This window comes from Centrocercus urophasianus, unplaced genomic scaffold (assembly GCF_019232065.1).
Source record: "Centrocercus urophasianus isolate 14NV4802_14NV808 unplaced genomic scaffold, USGS_Curo_1.0 seq_12, whole genome shotgun sequence".
NCBI lineage: Eukaryota > Metazoa > Chordata > Aves > Galliformes > Phasianidae > Centrocercus > Centrocercus urophasianus.
Window position 1 is genome coordinate 25,770,336 of NW_024884364.1, and position 19,999 is coordinate 25,790,334.

Consider the following 19,999-nt stretch of genomic DNA (forward strand, 5'->3'; position numbering starts at 1 on the left):
TACTGTCGCTGGAGGTGTTGTAGAAATGTGTAGATATGGCACTTAGGGACGTGGCTAGTGGGCATGGTGGTGATGGGCTGACAGTCAAACTAGATGATTTCACAGGTCTTTTCCAACTCAATGATTCTACGATTCTATATACCATTTGCTAACTAAACTCTCTGTTTTTTTCTCATCTTTTTATTTTGAAATTTCCAATACACAGTGCATGGACACAGTAAGCTACTTGTTTGATAGCCATAGATAGGGCAATCTGGTTTCCTTTGTTCTCCTACGGTAATTAATAGCGGAATCAAAGACAAACATAAAGAAATAAACAACAGGGGAAAAAAAAAAAACAATACTTGTTTTTCCAAATGTTTATCTGAGTTTGATAAGTCAAAATGTCTTAAGTATACAAGATGCGTATAATAGCGATATGATCTGTGCTATAAACAGAGAAAAACATTGGAGAAATTATTTATTTTATACTAAAAATATGTAATAATTTTGTTTGTTTTAGTAAAGTCAATTGTAATTGGACTTCAAAGTGACACATTTGAAGTTCACTTTAATTTAAGATATACGTAGGATTTAATAAAAAGTGTTTTTTACAGGAAAATACTAAGAAAGGAAAATACAGAAATCAAATGTGATTACAGAGAAAATAATATCAAATGGTTCAGATTTAACATTAATATTTATCATTGTATATCAACTTAGAAACCCTGTTATCAGTTTCATGTGGGCAGAACATTCTGTATGCACCAGGTCAAATTATTATGATCCACAGATGACATAATTAGGCTTTTTTGCCTCTACAGTAGGTTAGTTGGTATAAGAATATTTCTAAGAATATTCATGAAAGCAAACTTAATTATGGAAATGATAACATGTTCTATAGTTACTTGCATGCTTTACTGTTTGAATTAAAACCCACCATGTCATTCAGACTGCTTTAGTATAAAACGTTAAAGATGCTTTGAAGGGCTTAGCTGAATTACAAGCAGCAAAACAAGATTGAGAATGCACATGGATCACAGAATCATAGAATTCTAGAGGTTGGAAGGGATCTCTAGAGAACAGAGTCCAACTCTAGAGAACAGAGTCCAACTACCTGCTAAAGCAGGTTTCCTACTGCACATCGCACATGAAGGCGTACAGATCAGTCTTGAATATCTTCAAAGAAAAGCACTCCACAACCTCTCTGGGCAGCCTACTCCAAAGCATCATCAATCTCACAGTGAAGTTTTTCTTGTGATAGTGCGGAACTTCCTGTGTTCCAGTTTCTTACCACTGCCCCTTGTTCTATTGCTGCACACCATAGAAAACAGTCCAACACATAAATTTGACTCCTACATCTTAGGTATTTACGAAGCTATGAGATCACCTCTCAGATGTTTCCTCTTCTGATGGACCAGTCCCTCAGTCCCTCAGTTTCCTCTTAAGTGAGATGCTCCAGACTGTTTTTGCTTCAGCAGCACATAAACTAAAATTGGAACAATACAGGGAAGATTAGTGTGCCCCGTGCACAAGGATGACATACAAATTTGTGAAGCATTCCATATTTTCCTTCTACTGGAGAAGCTGGCAGCTTGTGGCTTGGACAGATACACTCTTTGCTCATAAAGAACTGTCTGGAGGGCTGGGTCCAGAGAGCAGTGGTGAGCAGATTTAGATACAGCTGATGACCGGTCATGTGTAGTGCTCCCCAGAGGTTGGTACTGGGGTCTGTCCTATGCAATACATGTATTGATGACCTGGAAAAGGGGATTGAATGCACCCTCAGTTGCAGATGGCACAAAGCTGAGAGGAAATGTTAACCTGCCTGAGCATATTAAGGCCTTCAAAGGAGTCTGGACAGGCTGAACAGCATAGCTGGGATGAGGTCAATGGGATGAAGTCCAACATGACCAAGTGCCAGGTCCTGCACTTTGGCCACAACAACCCCAGGCAATGCTACAGGCTTGGGTCAGAATGTCTGGAAGACTGTGTAGAGGAAATGGACTTGGGGGGGGTTGGTCAACTGTTGGCTGAACATGAGACAGCAGTGTGCCCAGGTAGCCAAGGGCCAATGGCATCCTGGCTTGTATCAGAAACATAGCAGCCAGCAGGAGCAAGGAAGTTAATCATCCCTCTGTACTCAGCACTGGCAAAGTTGCACCTTGAGTACCACATTCAGTTTTGGGCCATTCACTACAGAGAAGACATTGAGGTCCTGGAGTGTGTCCAGGGAAGGGCAACAAAGCTGACGGGGGTCTGGAGCACAGGTCTTATGAGGAGCAGTTGAGGGAATTTGGATTATTTGGTCTGGAGAACAGAAGGCTTAGAGGAGACCTTACTGCTCTCTACAGTTACATGAAAGGAGATTGTGGGGAGGTGGAGGTTGGCCACTTCTGCATAACTAGAGATAGGATGACAGGTTTGCAGCAGGGGAGGTTTAGGTTGGATATTAGGAAAATTTTCTCCTCTGAAAGAGCAGTCAGATGCTAGAACAGGCTGCCCAGGGAGGTGGTTGAATTATTGTCTCTGAAGGTGACATTTAGATGAAACAGTTAGAATTTAGATGTGGTACTAAGGGGCATGTTTTAATGGGGAAATACTGTTGGTGGATGGACAATTGGACTAGATGATCTTGGAAGTCATTTCCAACCTTGGTGATTCTATGATTCTAATCATCTTTACGGCCCTTGGCTGGACTCTCACTAGAAGTTCTCTGTTTTTCTTTAACTGAGGATCCCAGAACTGGACAAAATACTCCAGACATGCCCTTACCAGTGCAGAGTAGAGGAGTAGAGGAGGATCACTTCCTTCAACCTGCTGGCTATGTTGTTTTAAACGCACCCCAGGGTACCATTTGCCTTTTGGGCCACAAGGATACACCGCTGGCTCATGGCCAACCCATTGTCCACCAGAATATCCAAGTCCTTCTCTGGAGAGCTCCTCTTCAGCAGGTCAGCCCCTAATCTGTACTGATGCATGGGGTTATTCCTCCCCATGTGTAGGACTTTGCACTTCCCTTGTTGAGCCACATCAGGTTCCTCACTGCCTGGCAAGGTGAGGCAGATTTTGTGTCAACTACAGACAGAACTGACTTAATTTGAGGAAAATTAATTTTATTTATTGTCAATTAAAATATTCAAGTAGACAGGAAGAAGGAAACCATATAAAAACTACTCTGCTCTACTCTGTCCTGGAGTGGTGTAGGTGGGTATCATGGAGGACAGAGTTACAATAAGTTAGAAGTGGTTTCTCTGCTTCTTCTTCCTCCTCACACTATTTCATTGCTTCAGTATAGGCTCCTGTAAGAGATTATAATTATTATGCCATTGCCTCAAAGCTTGCTAATGAATAAGTCCTAAGAAGTCCTTGACCAGGGTTGAGAAATCCTTTGTCTAGAAAACACAGATGAACAAGTCCTGGGTAAGGGTTGTGAAATCCTTTGTCTGACGGACACAGACGGACAAGGCTAGGAGCAATGCGAGAAAGATAAGCTGCAGATTAATGGCTGGGAAGCAATTTTTTGTGGGCTCATCTCAAGGAAGATGGCTATCTCAAGAGGTGCTGCACATGACTCTTACCCAAGCGCCCAGGAAAGCTATGCTGGCAGAAGAAGGATAAAATCATGAGATTTAGGGTTTCTGACAACAGATTCCTCATGAAGAAAAAGAGGGTTTTTCAGACATGAGAAGCCTCACGTCCTGCCTCTCTTCCTCCTGGACCTACTGTGGCACAGCACCTTCCTGCTGCCTAAGGCCAGCCATGCTGTTCTCCCCTGAAAGGTTTCTGACAACAGATTCCTCATGATGTGATGCCTGCATGCTGAAGAAGAAAAACAAAGGTGTCTGCCATCAGAAGCCCCACAAGCTGATGCCTGCATGCTGACAAACTCTCTCCTGAGCCCACTACCTGAGTCCTGCTGCTTCCTTCTGGACTTACCCTGTGGCTTCTTCCTGCTACCTGCTTGCTGCCCAAGGCCGACCACACTGCTGATGCTCTCCCCCTGCACTTTTGCCTCGGACTTTCGGAATGGTGTGCAACAGGACCACTGCTGAATCCTGGTGGTGACTATCCCTGCTTTACACAATTCTTGCTTCTTTCCTATCTTTTCTATTGCCCTCCTTCCCTTCCCCATCACTCTGATTCATAATAGTCGCCGTCCTCCCCTTCCCCATCTCCCTGATTAAGATTTGTAATAAACCGGTCGGACCAACATTGTTTCTTAATCTCACACTGGGTATACATGTATCAAAGAACCTCCTCTCCCTGCTATAAATTGGAGCGAGACAGCTCCCCATATCCCACAGCTCTTTCAGAGCTTATTCAGGCTTATTCATCTGCTTTGGTATGTGTCTTCTATTCACTCTGGTGTTCGTTCCCTCCTGTTTCTCTCTGATCACAGTGTTCCATTTATTGTTCTCCCCTGTTTTTGTCCCTCCTTCTCCTTTCTCTGTGCAGTAGTTTCTGCCCTTCCCTCCCCAGGCTTTCCCAACCCTGCAGGGCGGCTGCTGGGCCCAGCCCTAAGCTGACCCATGGAGCCAGCTGGAGCCATCTGTTTCATACAATAGGGCAGCACCAGCCTTGTCTCATGCTGCCGCCCCACAGCTCCCTGACTCTCCATAAACAAAAGTAAAAATAGTACATGTCTGTCTACTCTTTTTTGGCATACATATCTATACAGATAATGTCTCTTCTTCCTATATACAAGAGAAATACAGAAGAGAAAATTTGAATGAGCATAAATGCACACACCGGGAGACATCTCATTCTACAGAAATGCATACACAGAAAAATTTACAACTTGGAAACATGATCATGAAAAAGACAGATATATTCATTGAACTTGTTCCATTTCATGGCTCAGTCATTGACATCTGTGAACCAAACTGACAAGATTTTACATTTTTATAGTCTAATGCTGTATTCTACATATTTGTATACTATGGCAGTTTCTATGCTGTGCTGGAAAAGGTTCCAGTTCCTTGTCAAACCCAAATCTCTACTAAAGGTTTATTTCATATATAAACAAAGTGTGGAATTAAGAGTTCTGTTGAAAGAGATCACTTCAGATGATTACCTCTATAAATTCTCTTTTTCACAGAACATATTTCATTCTACTCAAAGTCAGAACAAAGCTAAAATGTCCTACCAAAATGTCTCACTGGTATTTTGCACTTTATGAACTGTCAGTATGATATAATGTAAAGTCAGAAACACATATATAACTGTATCACAACCCACTGGAATGGAAAGTCTGCAGAGAAAGCATTGGAAAGAAATTAGAGAGAATGACATAAAATATAAAACTGAATGAAAGATGTTACTGGTAATCTGTGCTGTTGACAAAATCCTATTTTCAATCCAACTAACTTTTTCCCTTTCTCTAAAATGAAATGAAAGATCATTATAGATAATAATTTCCCTCCCCCACAGCCCACTGCTGGACAAAAAGGAATGGCATTAGACAGGGTGTTTAAGGTCTCATGGAAGTCAAAGATCTCACATTGCTCTGACAGCACAGGGCTAGAAGGCTGTCCCTCTCACCCCTCATGACCCAGGGTTTACCACCCGGTGAGGAGACTTAAAAGCCATCTGCTGGAGTACTAGCTCTCTCCAGGCACCGTAATAGGGGGCTGGGCTTGGGACAGCTAAATGTATTGGCAAAGTGTTGCCATTCCTTTTCTAGGAGATGGCTCTAGCTCATATACTTCATATGCTACTTTAAACTCTGCCAAGCCCCAAGGTCACCCTAACACTGGCCTTATAATCTGTGAGCCGTAACTAACTCCTCTGCAGTCTTGCTCTACTGCACTCAACAGATATCAGATGAAGTAAAAAATCTGTCCCCACATTTAGGAAGCATAATCTTCATGTCATTAAGTAGAAGGATCTCCTGAAATATGATAACATTTTCATTCTTATGACATACTTAAACATACTCCCTTACAATCCCCTGAAATAAGAGTTCACATAGTTTCTTTTCCAACAAAATATTCCCCCCCCCCCTCCCCCTTCACTCTTCCAACTGCATCATCCTGTAGGATTTTTTTATATCTCAGTAGACATATAGAAATAATACTAATTCTTTCTGTTGGTAGCAGACCATACAGCTCTAGACTATAAAACAATATATATGCTCATTTGTTTTCAAACATCGTTTTCTCCTAGCCATACTTATTCCCAAGGAAAAGAACATAAAGCAAGACTGAATGAGTTTACAAGATAAGCAAATGTGGATGACATTTGGCCATGTCACAGCCATTATGTTGATCCAAACCCAGATTAATTCCATGATATTGTTATGCAATGACATGCTACCAGCCTTGAATTCCAGCTGAGTACAGATTTCCAAATAAGGGCAGGACAGGACAGGCACTGGGCAGGACACATCTAGAGATTTTAAGATGAAAGAAATTTTGAAATTGATTGATTGAATCGGGGGGGAAAAAAATAAAATAAAATAAAAATGCAACAACTGCTGGAGGTTTAAGGAATTTTTAAGTTTTGAGAATATTTCTATACTTCCTTTTGTTCCCAAGGAAAAAAAAATCAAATTATTGTTGATGCTTGATTTCATTCATTGGACAATTTGAAGTTTTTATATACTTTGCTATGTCATCTGCTATCTACTTTCAGAGCAAGTAAACAAATCTGTAAATGCAATTCAGGAGATCTGTATCACTTGTGAATTAAAACATTCTGAAGAGTAATAACACATACAGTCTACTGATAGGTACTATTCCATGCTGTCCATAAAAAAAGCCATCTAAAGCAACTTGCCCTTCTGGTTGCATTACATTATTAATAAGGCACACATAAGAAAAATTCTAAAGCATAACTTTTAGTTTTGTTTCTAAAATCAAGGATAGGTCTTTTTTGTGACATAAAGGAAACAAATACTTGTTATATCTTCAAATGTCAAAGTGGTTTGTGTGGACTCACTTCAAAAAATAACGTCTAGAAGTTTCCTGCAGTGCACAGTTTTCTCCATTAACTAACCTAACCTAACCTAAACACAGCTTTTCCTGGAGGAACCACCGTGAGAATCAAAGTAAAGAAACTGCAAATGCTTCATGTGCTCTCTTTGTCATAGCCATTCCTTAAAATTCTTCATATATTTTTTCACTAGTATTGGAAAATAGCAATGCCCGTCAGAGTTCTCATGGATCCAGCTACACTAGTGCTTGTCTTTAAAGTTTGGATTTTCATCACAAGATTTCTTGACTCCATTAAGAGCCAGTATAGAAATTGGAAAACCTCAGTAAACTTTAGTTGAACACCTGACTTTTGTAAGCATAAGGACATTTTATTTTCTGAGGCAATCAGCACCACTGCAGGTATGTTCTGCATCAGAGTGGGAAACTGTGACTGTGAGTGGTGGGTCCTGAAAATGGGGAGATCCCAGGACAAGGAGAAAGCAACACAAGGCTGCTGAGAGCTGCCTGGAGCCTCCAGTCCTCACAAAAGCAGATGACATGATGGGGGCAGGGCCAAGAGCAGCAGCAGAACATCCCTAGACATACAAAGGCAAATCCAGGAGTGCAGTGACCAGGAACATGGCAAGTAGGACAGGCAGTAAGAGCATGGCACTGCAGTTCATGCAAGATGGCCTGCTTTTGTCTCATCTGGGAGCAGGAGGGAGCAAAACTCCAATGAAAAAAATGTGGTGACCTCCTGCCTCAGTGATTGATGTGAAGCAGAAATGCAGACAGAAGAGTTACAATTTTTCTGGGCTGATGCATGGACCCAGACAGACCTCACAAAGAGCTGCCCAGACCTTTGGTTGTGGGGAACTCCAGAATCTGGAAGTTCCCCAGAGGTTGGAGGAAAGACTGAGGTGTCGTAGTTGCAAATGCGCCTAGCTGACAAATTTTTTGAGCCAGTGGCCAAGTTACAAGAGGAAATCACAATGTTGAGAAGCCTCTGGCAGTGAGAGAGATTGATGTGTGACACGAGCAGACTGATAGACTTAAGTTCCTGCAAGGGGGAGAAGCTAAGCAAACTTTCAGTCATGAAGAGACAGACTGCAAAAACATGCAAGATGAGAGAGACTGCACTCTCATCTCTGCTCAGAGCAAAGGAAGGAGTCTCTCCCCTTTCCCCTGAAGTCCTCTTAAGCAACAGGTACAAAGATCTGGGGATTAGAAAAGGAGATGGTGGAGATAATGGTTCAGATCCAGAAAGGGGCAACTATGTTATCATGGCCCAACCAAGGATCCAAGTCAGAACGAGTGTTGCCAAAAAAAAAGCAAAGGATATTTGTTAATGAGGACTCCTCACTGAGTAACACTGAGGAACCCACTTGGAACCTGGATAATCTCTCTTGAAAGATTTGCTACCTGCCAGGGGCTTTCACTCAGGACATCAGGAAGAGGCTACCAGATATGATAAAGCTGGATCATCAGCTGATCAAGAAGGATCAAGCTGGATCATCAGCTGATCAAGAAGGACAAGAATATATTGGACAGCAGACTGGTTGGGCTGATCAGAAGAACTTTAAACTAGAATTGATGGGGGAAAGGAATGTACTCCTATGTGACAGAGAGTCAGGGAGCACTGTCACTTTAGGAAGCATGGGGGGAAAGCATCAGATTTGTCCCAGAGGAATTTGGGACGGGTCCTTCAAGATGATAATGGCCGATAGCTCTGCTGAAGTGCCTCTATATCAATGCACACAGTATGGGAATTAAGATGGAGGATATAGAAACCATTATGCAGTTATAAAACTACAACCTAATTGCTATCACAGAAAAACAGTGAGTTGAATTGCACAACTGGAATACTGTGATTGAGGATTATGAGCTTTTTAGAATGGGTAGGAAATGCAGAAGAGGTGAAGAAGTTGTCCTTTATGTTAAGGAGTGAGATTATAAAGAGCTGTTTCTGAGAAACAGACAAGATCAGGTTGAAAGCTTGTGGTTTAAGATCAGGAACAAGATCAGTAAAGGACATGTGATGGCTGGGGTCTTCTACAGGCTGCCTGATCAAGGGGAGCCTGTTGAGAAAGCCTTTTTGCTTCAGCTACAAGATGTTTTGCACTCACAAGTTCTTCCTGATGGGGGATTACAACCATGCAGATGTCTGCTGGAAAAACTGCACAGTGAGCTGCAAGCAATCCAAGAGAGTTCTGGATTCTGCTGAGGATAAACTTCTCACCCAGGTTTTGATCATACCAATCAGATGTAGTTACTGAACCTGATTCTCACCAGTGCAGAGGAAATCATGGAAGAGGTAAAGATTGGAGGCAGACTGGGAAAGCATGGAAAGCATGTCATGACTGAGTTCATGATCTTGAGGAATATATGTCTGGAAAAGAGAAGATTCAGGACCCTGAACTTCAGGAGAGTGAACTGCTATCTGGTTAAGGAATTACTGAATGACATTCTTGGGAAACTATCCTAAGGCACATAAGAGTGAAACAGAGTAGGCAGCTCTTTAAGGACTTCTCTTGCGGAGAAATTTATATGCATATGTATACATATATATAGTATCATTCTTCAATGATGATTCAGTGATTCAGGTACCTTCTCACTTTGTCAGTCAGCTGTCATCTTTTAGCTATGTATATATTAATCCTTTTTACCTGTGTCTGTTTCTTCTCTTGTCAGGACCTGGCATTTTTATAGCCTTTCAGTTATTTCATAATAAAGACACATGCTTTTAACCTTCCAGCCTTTCTCTAACTTTTATGGAGCAGTTTTTGGTTGTCAAATTAACATTTGAGAAGCCTAACTTCAGTTCAGTGAATTACTTACCTCTTGGCTGAATAAGAAGCTCAGGCTTCTAATTTTCCTCATTCTGTCGCAATGTGTTTCAGATGGCCAAAGTAGGCCATGCATGATAGTCAATTTGGTTATTCCTACCGATGCAGAAATTCAAATACCAATAGGGGTAAATGCATTTTTAAAAATATATAATAATAATAATCCATTTTATCTTTCAGCACAAAAAGCATTTTTCTGAGTATTACTAATTTTGAGAGAAATGCACAGCATTGAAGAAACAACACTGTTCCTCCAGGTCTTAATCCAGCAAATTATGAAAATACTTCAGTATGATTTTGGTCATATAATGTCAAATTTAGAACTTTTTTTGTGTAATTCTTAATAATAACACAGATTTTTATTATTCATTTCTAAGATAGTAAATTGCTATTTTTTTCTTAATTCAGCACCCATATTCTAGTTTTCACTCTTTTCCTTTACTCTGTAGCATTTCAGACGACAACAACATTGAAAAGTCTTTTTTAAAGCTCTCACACATACTCACGTGCTATTGTAATTTAAATATCAAAGTCATATTGTATTACTGATTTAGTTCTGTTTCTGTGTGGACTTCTGCTGAATATCAGGGGTACAATATGGAGCATAAGTGAAAATCATCTCATTAAAAACTTTCATTTAGTGTGTATCACTGACTTATTTTGCTTCAAATCTTTTCATATCTTGCAGTAGGATATTTTTCATCATTGGCAGATTCAAAATACGAAAGGTACTCTGTAGTGTTTGTGATATCAAGTGAAATTGTCGGTGATATATTCTCATAAATCTCTATACTATTTCATGCTATTTAGAGCAGTTGTAACACGGAGGTGATTACTACGAATGACACTGTCGTTTTTCTGCTCCATTGTGATACTTAACAATCTAAATAGAGAGGCAGAAAAATCGCTGATCTGTGAACTTGACATTTTGACTTACAACTCTAAAGCTAAGAACTAGTTTTCTGAGGCTCAGTGACATTTTATTTCATTTTAAACAGAGTTTTCTTTCTTTTTTTTTTTTTTCAGAAGACTTCTTAATTTCACAGCTAGAACAATTGCTTGATTTATTTTTTGAAGAGTGGGTGAATTCAACACTGAAGCAGGCTATATAGAAAATCAGTTTCTGCTGAAATCAGTGATAATTCTATACAAACTATAAGGGAAGCAGATTGGGGATTTAAAAGTCTGTTGAAGTCTTTGCCCCGTGTTGTTCATGAGTAATGTCAGGGGAAAAAAAAAAAAAGAAAAAAGAAAAAAAAGAAGGAAACATACATTTGTACATGTGTACTATATTCTTTTATTCTCCTACATATGTGTGAACAAAGAACTGAACAAGCCGGGAGAGGAGATTCAGACAAAAAACCCTCTGACAATAATTTTTTTTCTGTGGAAGGAATTTGTGAAAATTAGTGTGTGATGAAGGTCATGAGATTAGAGAATGTCTTCCTTCCCTTACCAACTCAAGAGTCAAACTGGATGAAAAAAAAGATTGCAAGTAGCTGAAAGTTGCTCACTAAGCTTTGTAGCCAAGAACACTCTTTTTACAGCTGTTGAAATTCTTGAAATCATTTTAAGATCTTCCTGAAAAGGGTAAAATCTTTACATCTTCTGAGGCTCCTTAGCACTCTTGTAACATAAAATAGCTCTAAAGTGAAGCATGATTACCTATTTCAGAATTTCCCACATGGATTGAGTGTGAGAATCCTTTGTTTTCTGGCTCAAAGCTTGCTTCCTGAGGTATTTCTTGTGATAAGACTCTGATTGATTTGTTGAGGAGGCAAGTGATGGGTGCTAACCGTGTGACAATCGATATCAATTTGGGAACATTTGAAAGCCCCTTCCTCCAGAGCTGCTTGCCTCCAGAAGAGAGTGCTCAGGAGTGTTCACTGGCAGAAGATCTGACCTGTGACTAAACAGCTCCAGCTTGGTATGGGAGGCTGGGGGATGATGCCATTGTATCCTGTGAAGGCAAGATACAAGTTGGTGCCTCCCTGTTCCCTCTTATCTGCTGGCAAGGCCAGGAAGATAGGAACAAAGGAGTTTCTGCTGAGATTTCAGAGCCAGAATCAGCCACTCCAAGGAGAGCTGACTCAACCACTTTGGATTTTTACATAAGTTGGTACTACCATTGAAAAGTCGTCGTCATCATCAATGGAACAGCAATGCCTGACGACCCACCACTACTGAAGATCAATGACTGAACTACAAACCACACCGGATCCATGGTGGTGACTATCTCCCTCTTGTTTCCTATAAAGACTTTGCTTCTTCTTTCCTGTCTTTTCTATCACCCTCCTTCCCTTCCCCAATACCTAATTCATAATAGTGTCCGTCCTCCCCCTCCCCGTCTCCCTAATTAAGATTTGCAATAAACTGGTTGCACCAACATTTGAACCATTGTTTCTTAATCTCACGCTAGGTATATATTATCAAAGAACCTTTTCTCCCTCATATAAATTGGAGCGAGACATAGAAATATCCAAATGTTGTCAAACTTACAGCTGTAATTCCAGTACTCTGTTTTCAGTACTATGTCATCCTTACAGAAATGGTACATGGTCTCAACTGAGTGATTAATATTTCTTGTCAGTTGGCAAATGTTTCTCCAAGATTTTTCCAGTAGCGTGTTTCGAATTTACAGATGATGAACATTATGATCTGCCATCATTACATTTATGCAGGAGATGTTATCAGAAACACCAGTGAAGCTTCACTGTTTCTGTATGATTTCATGATGTGAGAGCCCTAAGCTTCCTCATATGAGTAATGGCTCTCAGTGCTCAATGAGCATACTAATCCATATTTATATTATTTAAGACCTTTGAAAACATTTTGTCTAAAGAGACACTTATTATAGACCAAAAGAGGAGGGAAAAATGAAAGAATAGATCTTTCCATTATTGAATCTTGTGACAATATCTTCTGTACAAATTCTCAACATGCACATCCCTCCAGTGTATTTACACTATTGCTGTAACTAAACCACCCATTTGGAGGTATCTTGGCAGTAACTGATTTATTGCTTGTAGAACCAGGCAGTACTTTACCAAATATTAATATGAAATGTGACAAACAACAAAAAAAGGAGCACTTGTCTTTCTACATAGGTTAACACAAAGCTTAGCCAAAGTTAATTTAGTTTCAGAAACTCACTATGGAGCTGGCATGGGAGGTGATCCCAGTATGAATTTATAACATGTTAGGAAAAAGTGATTGTGAACATAAAGCAGATTTATATGACAAACATCAAAACAGTCTTGTGAAAGAAATTTTTAAGGCCACAATGTCATGCTTTAGTTGCTAATATACATAATTTGCTTTGAAAATAATGTTTCCTATTTCTGTCAATGGAAACTACAACAAGGAGCACAATAAACAGAATCACAGAATCACAGAATCACCAAGGTTGGAAAAGACCTTCAAGATCATCCAGTCCAACCATACACCTAACACCAGCAGTTCTCACTAACCCATGTCCCTCAACACAACCAACACAATGTCCGAATGTTCCTTGAACACCTCCAGGGTCGGTGAATCCACCACCTCCCTGGGCAGCCCATTCCAGTGACTGACCATTCTTTCAGAAAAGTAGTATTTCCTAACATTCAGCCTGAATCTCCCCTTGTGCAGCTTGAAGCCATTCCCTCTAGTCCTATCACCAGTTACACGAGAGGCCAACCTCCAGCTCACTACAACCTCCCTTCAGGTAGTTATGGAGAGCAATAAGGTCTCTCCTGAGCCTCCTCTTCTCCAGGCTGAACATTCCCAGCTCCTTCAGCCGCTCCTCATAAGGCCTGTGCTCCAGACCCCTCACCAGCTTTGTCGCCCTACTTTGAACCGCTCCAGGGCTTTAATGTCTTTCTTGCAGTGAGGGGCCCAAAACTGGACACAGTACTCAAAGTATGGCCTCATGGATGCTGAGCACAGCGGGGCAATTACTTCCCTGTTCCTGCTGGCAACACTGTTTCTGATACAAGCCAGGATGCCATTGGCCTTCTTCTGGGTGCGCTACTGGCTCATGTTCAGCCAAGCATCAATCAATACCCCCAGGCCTATATGCTCTACGTAGTCTTTCAGTCACTCCAAGCCTGTAGCGTTGCTTGGAGTTGTTCTGGCCAAAGTGCAGGACCCAGCATTTGCTCTTGTTGAACCTCATCCCATTGGCTTCAGCCCAGCTAACCAGCCTGTCCAGATCCCTCTGCAGGGCTTCGCTACCCCCAGGCACATTGACACTTTCAGCCAACTTGGTGTCATCTGCAAACTTACTGAAGGTGCACTCAGTGCCCTCATCCAGGTCAAGAAAGATATTGAATAGGACAGGCCCCAGCACTGACCCCTGGGGAACACCACTCGTGACAGGTCACCAGCTGGATTTAGCTCCATTCACTACCATTCTGACCCTGGCCCTCCAGCCACTTCCTTACACAGCCAAGAGTGTACCTGTCCAAGCCACAGGCTGCCAACTTCTGCAGGAGAATACTGTGGGAGACAGTGTCAAAGGCTTTGATGAAGTCTAGGTAGGCTACATCAACAGCCTTTCCCTTGACCACCAGACAGGTCACTAGATCATAGGAGATCAGGTTGGTCAAGCAGGACCAGCCCTTCAGGAACCCATGCTGGATAGGATTGATCCCCCAGTTGTCCCACACATGCCGCATGATCTCTCTCAAGACAATCTGCTCCACCACCTTCCCTGGCACCAAGGTCAGGCTAACAGGCCTGTAGTTCCCTGGATACTCTTTACAATGCTTCTTGTAGATGGGAGTCACACTGGCAAGCCTCCAGTCTTCTGGGACCTCACCAGTCAACAATAGATGATGGAAAGTGGCTCGGGCTATCACCTCCACCAATTCTCTCAGCACTCTTGGGTGAATCTCATCCGGACCCATGGACTTGTGACAGTCCACTTGGAATAGTAAGTCTATAATACTATTTGATAGAGCACATTCTCAGCTAGAAAACACTATTTTTCAGCATAGTCACCACCATTAGCTGTGCATTTTTGCCAGCAAAGTAGGAGAACCTGCATGTTGCACTTGTAAAAAATCTGCACCGTTGGAAGTGACTCACTTTCTCTGCTGCCACTGCTGAAACACACCACTCACCACCTCATTATGCTCACATCTACTCCATTCAGGTCTCCAGCAATGCTCAGCAGGCATCAGTGAATGTCAGTGGGTGCTATTTTTGCTGCATGGAGAAATTCAGTGACAGACATTTACTTCATACATGTTTTTATGTTAGATGCTGGTTTGTCAGACTGTCCCTCTGCTGCCATCTGTCAAACAGCAGCATAACATAACTGAATATTGGCAGGCAGGTTCAACCTCTGCTGCCATACCACCAGCACTCACTTGTGACATCATGGGCCAACATAATAAGACAGGAGTCATTACTTTTGGAGTATCCCTCATATGTATGTTTATATTCTTGTCTAAAATCCAATTTAAAAAGAACAACGTAAAGAAACAAATTACAGAAATATATATAATCATAGAATTCTGGATTTGTTTGAGTTAGAAGTGACCCTTAAAGGTCATGTAGTCCAACTATCCTACAATGAAGAGAGACACCTTCAGCTCAGAACTCAGTCCAGACTAATCTTAAATGTTTCCAAGGATGAGGAGTACCACCCTTAAATGTAAAAAACTTTTTCTTTATATCCAATTTAGATCTCCCCTCTTCTAGTTCGAAACCATTTCTCCTTGTCCTATCACAGCAGACCTTTTTAAAGAGACTGTTCCCTTTCTTCTTATAGCCCCCCTTTAGACTGAAAGACTACTTTCTGGTCTCCCTGTAGCCTTCCAGACTGAACAGCCTCAGCTCCTTCAGCCTGTCTTCGTGGGGAAGGTGTTCCATCCCTTGGGAAGTACTTTCTAGGTTAGCAGAAAGTCCATGTTAACTGAAAGCACTCTGTCCATCTCTGGGGTCCCCAGTGCAGGAGGGACATGAAACTATTGGAGAGAGTTCCACAAAGGGTCACAAAGGTGTGGAAGGGACTGGAGCATCTCTCCTATGAGAAGAGGCTGAGAGAGCTGGGACTGCTTGGTCCAGTGGAGAGACTACACAGGGGAAATCCTTTTAATGTATATAAACATTTGATGGGAGAATGTGCAAAGATATAACTGGGCTCTTTTCAGTGGTGCTTTGTGCCAGGACTAGAGGCAATAGGTACAAACTGGAACATGCTAGGTTCATCTGAACACCAGAAAACATTATTCTGTGGGCAACTGTCATAAAAAGGGTCACAAACTGTCATAAAAAGCACTGGAACGGGATGCCCAGAAAACTGTCAGAGTCTATCCTTGATGATATTCAAAAGTCACCTGGACATGATTTTCGATGTGTAACTCTGGCTGGCCTTGCTTGAACAGGAAGATGGACCAAGTAAACTCCAGAGATCTCTTCCAATTTCAGCTATTCTGATGTTGTGACTGTGAAATGCTGTGGAATTAGACTTGCTGTTTCCTGATAATATATTCTTCCATTTAAACTATTTTGTTATCTACAAAATCCAAATGGAATCAGTGTGCATATACCATACCCTTTTTATGACAGGTCTTCTCATAAGCTTTGTACTTGAGGGCTTAAATATGGATAGCCTAAGTATGAGTTATGATAGAGAGCCAAGCAAAAAGCTGGTGGGAGAAAAGGGAGAGTTTTTAAGCTTCCCTTACTTAATTCTGTCAGATCTCTAACAATTTAAACTGCAACTTCTATGCAAAGCATTTGTGTATTTTTAAATAAGAAAACATTTTTGAGAAAATGTTCAAACAGATTTGTTTCTCCCTTTTCCTATGCAGAAATTAAGAAAACATTGCATTCATCTGACTCAAGCAAAGTCAAGTGAATTAACTATTTCTCTCTCAGGGAAAAAAACAAAAACAAAAACAAAAACAAAAACAAAAAAAACTTTGAAAACAAATGTCTGCAAGTCCAAATGTCTGGACTTAGGCCAGAAAGAATTTAGAAGTTTATTGTTTATTCCTCCAGTCCCATTGCAGCATTAGTGTGAAATGTGAGGAGGCATTTTAAACATGTTTCTGTCAAAGCCTAGAAGTTCTTCAATTCCATGTACAATCATTCCCAGTCACTGCAGACAACATCAGCACATTTCTAAAAGCACTGAAAAAGTATTACATTGCACTGCTTTTGTTTCTTTGCATTTTAGTGTGTTGAATATAAAATTTAAATTATCTCCTGTTTGAAATGTATGGTATAAGACGTGACAGAAAATATCTAATGTTTAATTGAACGTTATGATTCTTTTAAATTTATCTCCACTTGAATTTTCTTCTTTATTGTTTAATTCCATTTCAGTATTAGTCATTTTCATTTGCAGTTTTTAAAAATACTGTTAATTTATACGAAAATAAGAGATTCATAATTCACTGAAACAAGCTAAGGAGGCAAGTTGTTGTCATTTATATTCTAAAATTTCTTCTCCACGATTTTGCTGATGCCTTTCTCCTTACAGTCACCTTGTTAGCTTTCATTTCTTTCTCTTACATGTAATTATTACAATATTTATATTTGTAATTTTTGTGAAGGACTGGCTTGTTTGTCTGTTTTGTATAATTTTGCATGAGGAGAAAGACAATCTGCTGTTTATTCTTTCTATTTTCATATATTTTGGGTTAAGATTTTCTACTAATAAGTCTCACTAGGGCATATTTTTTCAGCTATTAAACATGACCTATATCTTACAACGTAACTTCATGTTAAGGAAAGAAATGAATGCAAGAAATTTATAATTCAAGAAGCAGATTGAGTAGCAATTGATTAGACATAGAAAATTCTGAAAAGCCTTAGAAAGTAATTCATATTAGAAGCTCTTACAGGCTCGGTATTATCCTCACAGTCTTATGCAGGGCAGCTACATTTCTAAATACTATTTGAGCAGCTTTTCATGTTCATGTTCTCCATCAGTTTCTCCAGATATCCATCTTTATCTTCCAACATCCATTTAGAAGCCCTCTCTTCCCTACTAAAACATATAAGATATGGTAGAGATAGCTCAAGAAGATGTGGATTTGAGTAAGACTGAAGATATCAGTACTGTAGATACTGACTCAGATGCTCAGAGAAGAGGATTGAAATCAGAGGACAAGAAGATTTTACAGTCACTCGAATGATAAAACAAACCTTTCCCTTAGCATTTGCACTACAAAACATTGACAATCATAGAATCACAGAATATTCCAAGCTAGAAAGGACCCACAAGGATCATTGACTCCAACTCCTGGCTGCACACAGGGCCACTCCAAATTCTCAGAGCTTTGTTCAGATGCTTCTTGAATTCCATGACCTCTCCTAAGGACCATGATCACTGCCCTGCGGAGCTTGTTCCAGTGTCCAGCCACTTTCTTGGTGAAGAACTTTTTCCTAATATAATCTGAAAGAAGCATTTTGGAGCCTTTCAAGTACTGTTCTTAGATTCCTGAAAAAGACTGTACTTTACGTATGTAGAGAGATGTATAAATACTGTATATGTGCATCATATATATGCAATATATATGTATTGTATACATGGACAATGTAAACTGCATTTATACTGTATATTTTGCAGAAGGGAATAAAATAACACTAAAATAAAGTAATAGAGATACAGCACTAAAATATTATATGTAACAAAAATATGGCTCTGGACAGTAAAAGGCTTTATTATGTGCTCATTAATTGTACCTCAACATGCTTTTAATCTTTTCAAAAATCCTTTTTACTACTTGATGAAAGAAATTATTACTTTTTAAGTAAAATTAGCTGAATTCTTTTTTTGTCATCTATACAGTGAAGCACTGCAACAATCGTATGGTAATAGGATGGTATTTTACACTCATTGAAAAACAGTAAGTAAAACAATTTTCAATACTGCTTAGGTTGGAAATACATTATGGAGGAAGTAGAAAGACATTGAGGCCCTGGAACGGGTTCAAAGAAGAGCAACAAAGCTGGTGCAGGGTCTGGAGCACAGGCCTTATAAGGAGCAGCTGAAGGAGCTGGGAATGTTCAGCCTGGACAAGAGGAGGCTCAGGAGAGACCTTATTGCTCTCTATAACTTCCTGAAGGGAGGTTGTAGTGAGCTGGGGGTCGGCCTCTTCTCTCGTGAAACTGGTGATAGAACTGGAGGGAATGGCTTCAAGCTGCACAAGGGGAGATTCAGGCTGGATGTTAGGAAATACTGCTTTTCTGAAAGAGTGGTCAGTCACTGGAATGGGCTGCACAGGGAGGTGGTGGATTCACCAACGTTCAAGGAATGTTTGGATTTTGCATTGAGGGACATGGGTTAGTGAGAACTGCTGGTGTTAGGTGTATGGTTGGACTGAAGGTCTTTTCCAACCTTGGTGATTGGTGATCTTGAAGGTCTTTTCCAACCTTGGTGATTCTGTGATTCTGTAATTCTGTGAGGAATTCTGAAACAAATGAGGAATTTCTGAAACCTGATAAGTCTTTATACAATAGCTGCTCAAAGAAATGGTGTTTTCTTTTGACTACTTCAAAAATATTGATTGGTAAGTAAAAATTAAAAAACAGTATTTTTCAGGTTTATTAGGAGCCAATTTTAGAAACTTTAAATGATATACACGACTTTCTGGCGTTTTAAAAATGAAGTGAAGATTCAATAGAAGATCTTAGTACCTACTACACAAGAAACTGGTACTGTACCCTCAGGGAGAATAAAAACAGGAGAACTCTGCTGAAATCAAAAATACTATATTACTTTCCTTTGGAGCATGACAGCTAACTCCATTTTCAAATTCCATTGTTTTCAGGATCTATTTAGGGCATTTCAATGAACTGGCACTAAAATATAATTCTGTTCTCAGGTCTGTACTTTAGCATGCTGAATAATTTGTATGCAACGCAGAATCAAGTCCTTAGTATAAGAATTACATTAATAAACACTCCATCACAAAATTTTATACTATAACAAGAAGACTTGGATTTTCAGTAAGTTCTTATTAAAATAATGGAATGGGATCTTTTTTTTTTTTTTTTTTTTTTTTTTTCCAAGTACCTATACCTGAAAAGCCTAAACTATTTTTAATGCTGTTCAAATTCTTTAAAATACTTACATGTAGCTACTGACAACATAACAATACTCATATGACCTGTGAATGTCATCTCCATAAAATGCAACATAGAATTTAGTTTAGAGAATATTCATCTTTTGTCAATTCAAGAGCAGACTTCCCCACTGTGATTCCCAAACATCTATTTCTAGCTTTTTAGTGAGACAGAAAGTAAGGAACAGCT

The 19,999-nt window shown here is 40.1% G+C and overlaps 1 non-coding gene across 1 annotated transcript; it reads left to right on the top strand.

The window, feature by feature from the left end:
- The first annotated feature begins 1,448 nt into the window (after nucleotides 1-1,448).
- Nucleotides 1,449-1,551, top strand: LOC122156390. Its single transcript, XR_006167481.1, has one exon. It is a non-coding gene; the product is annotated as a U6 spliceosomal RNA (small nuclear RNA).
- The last annotated feature ends 18,448 nt before the right edge of the window (nucleotides 1,552-19,999 follow it).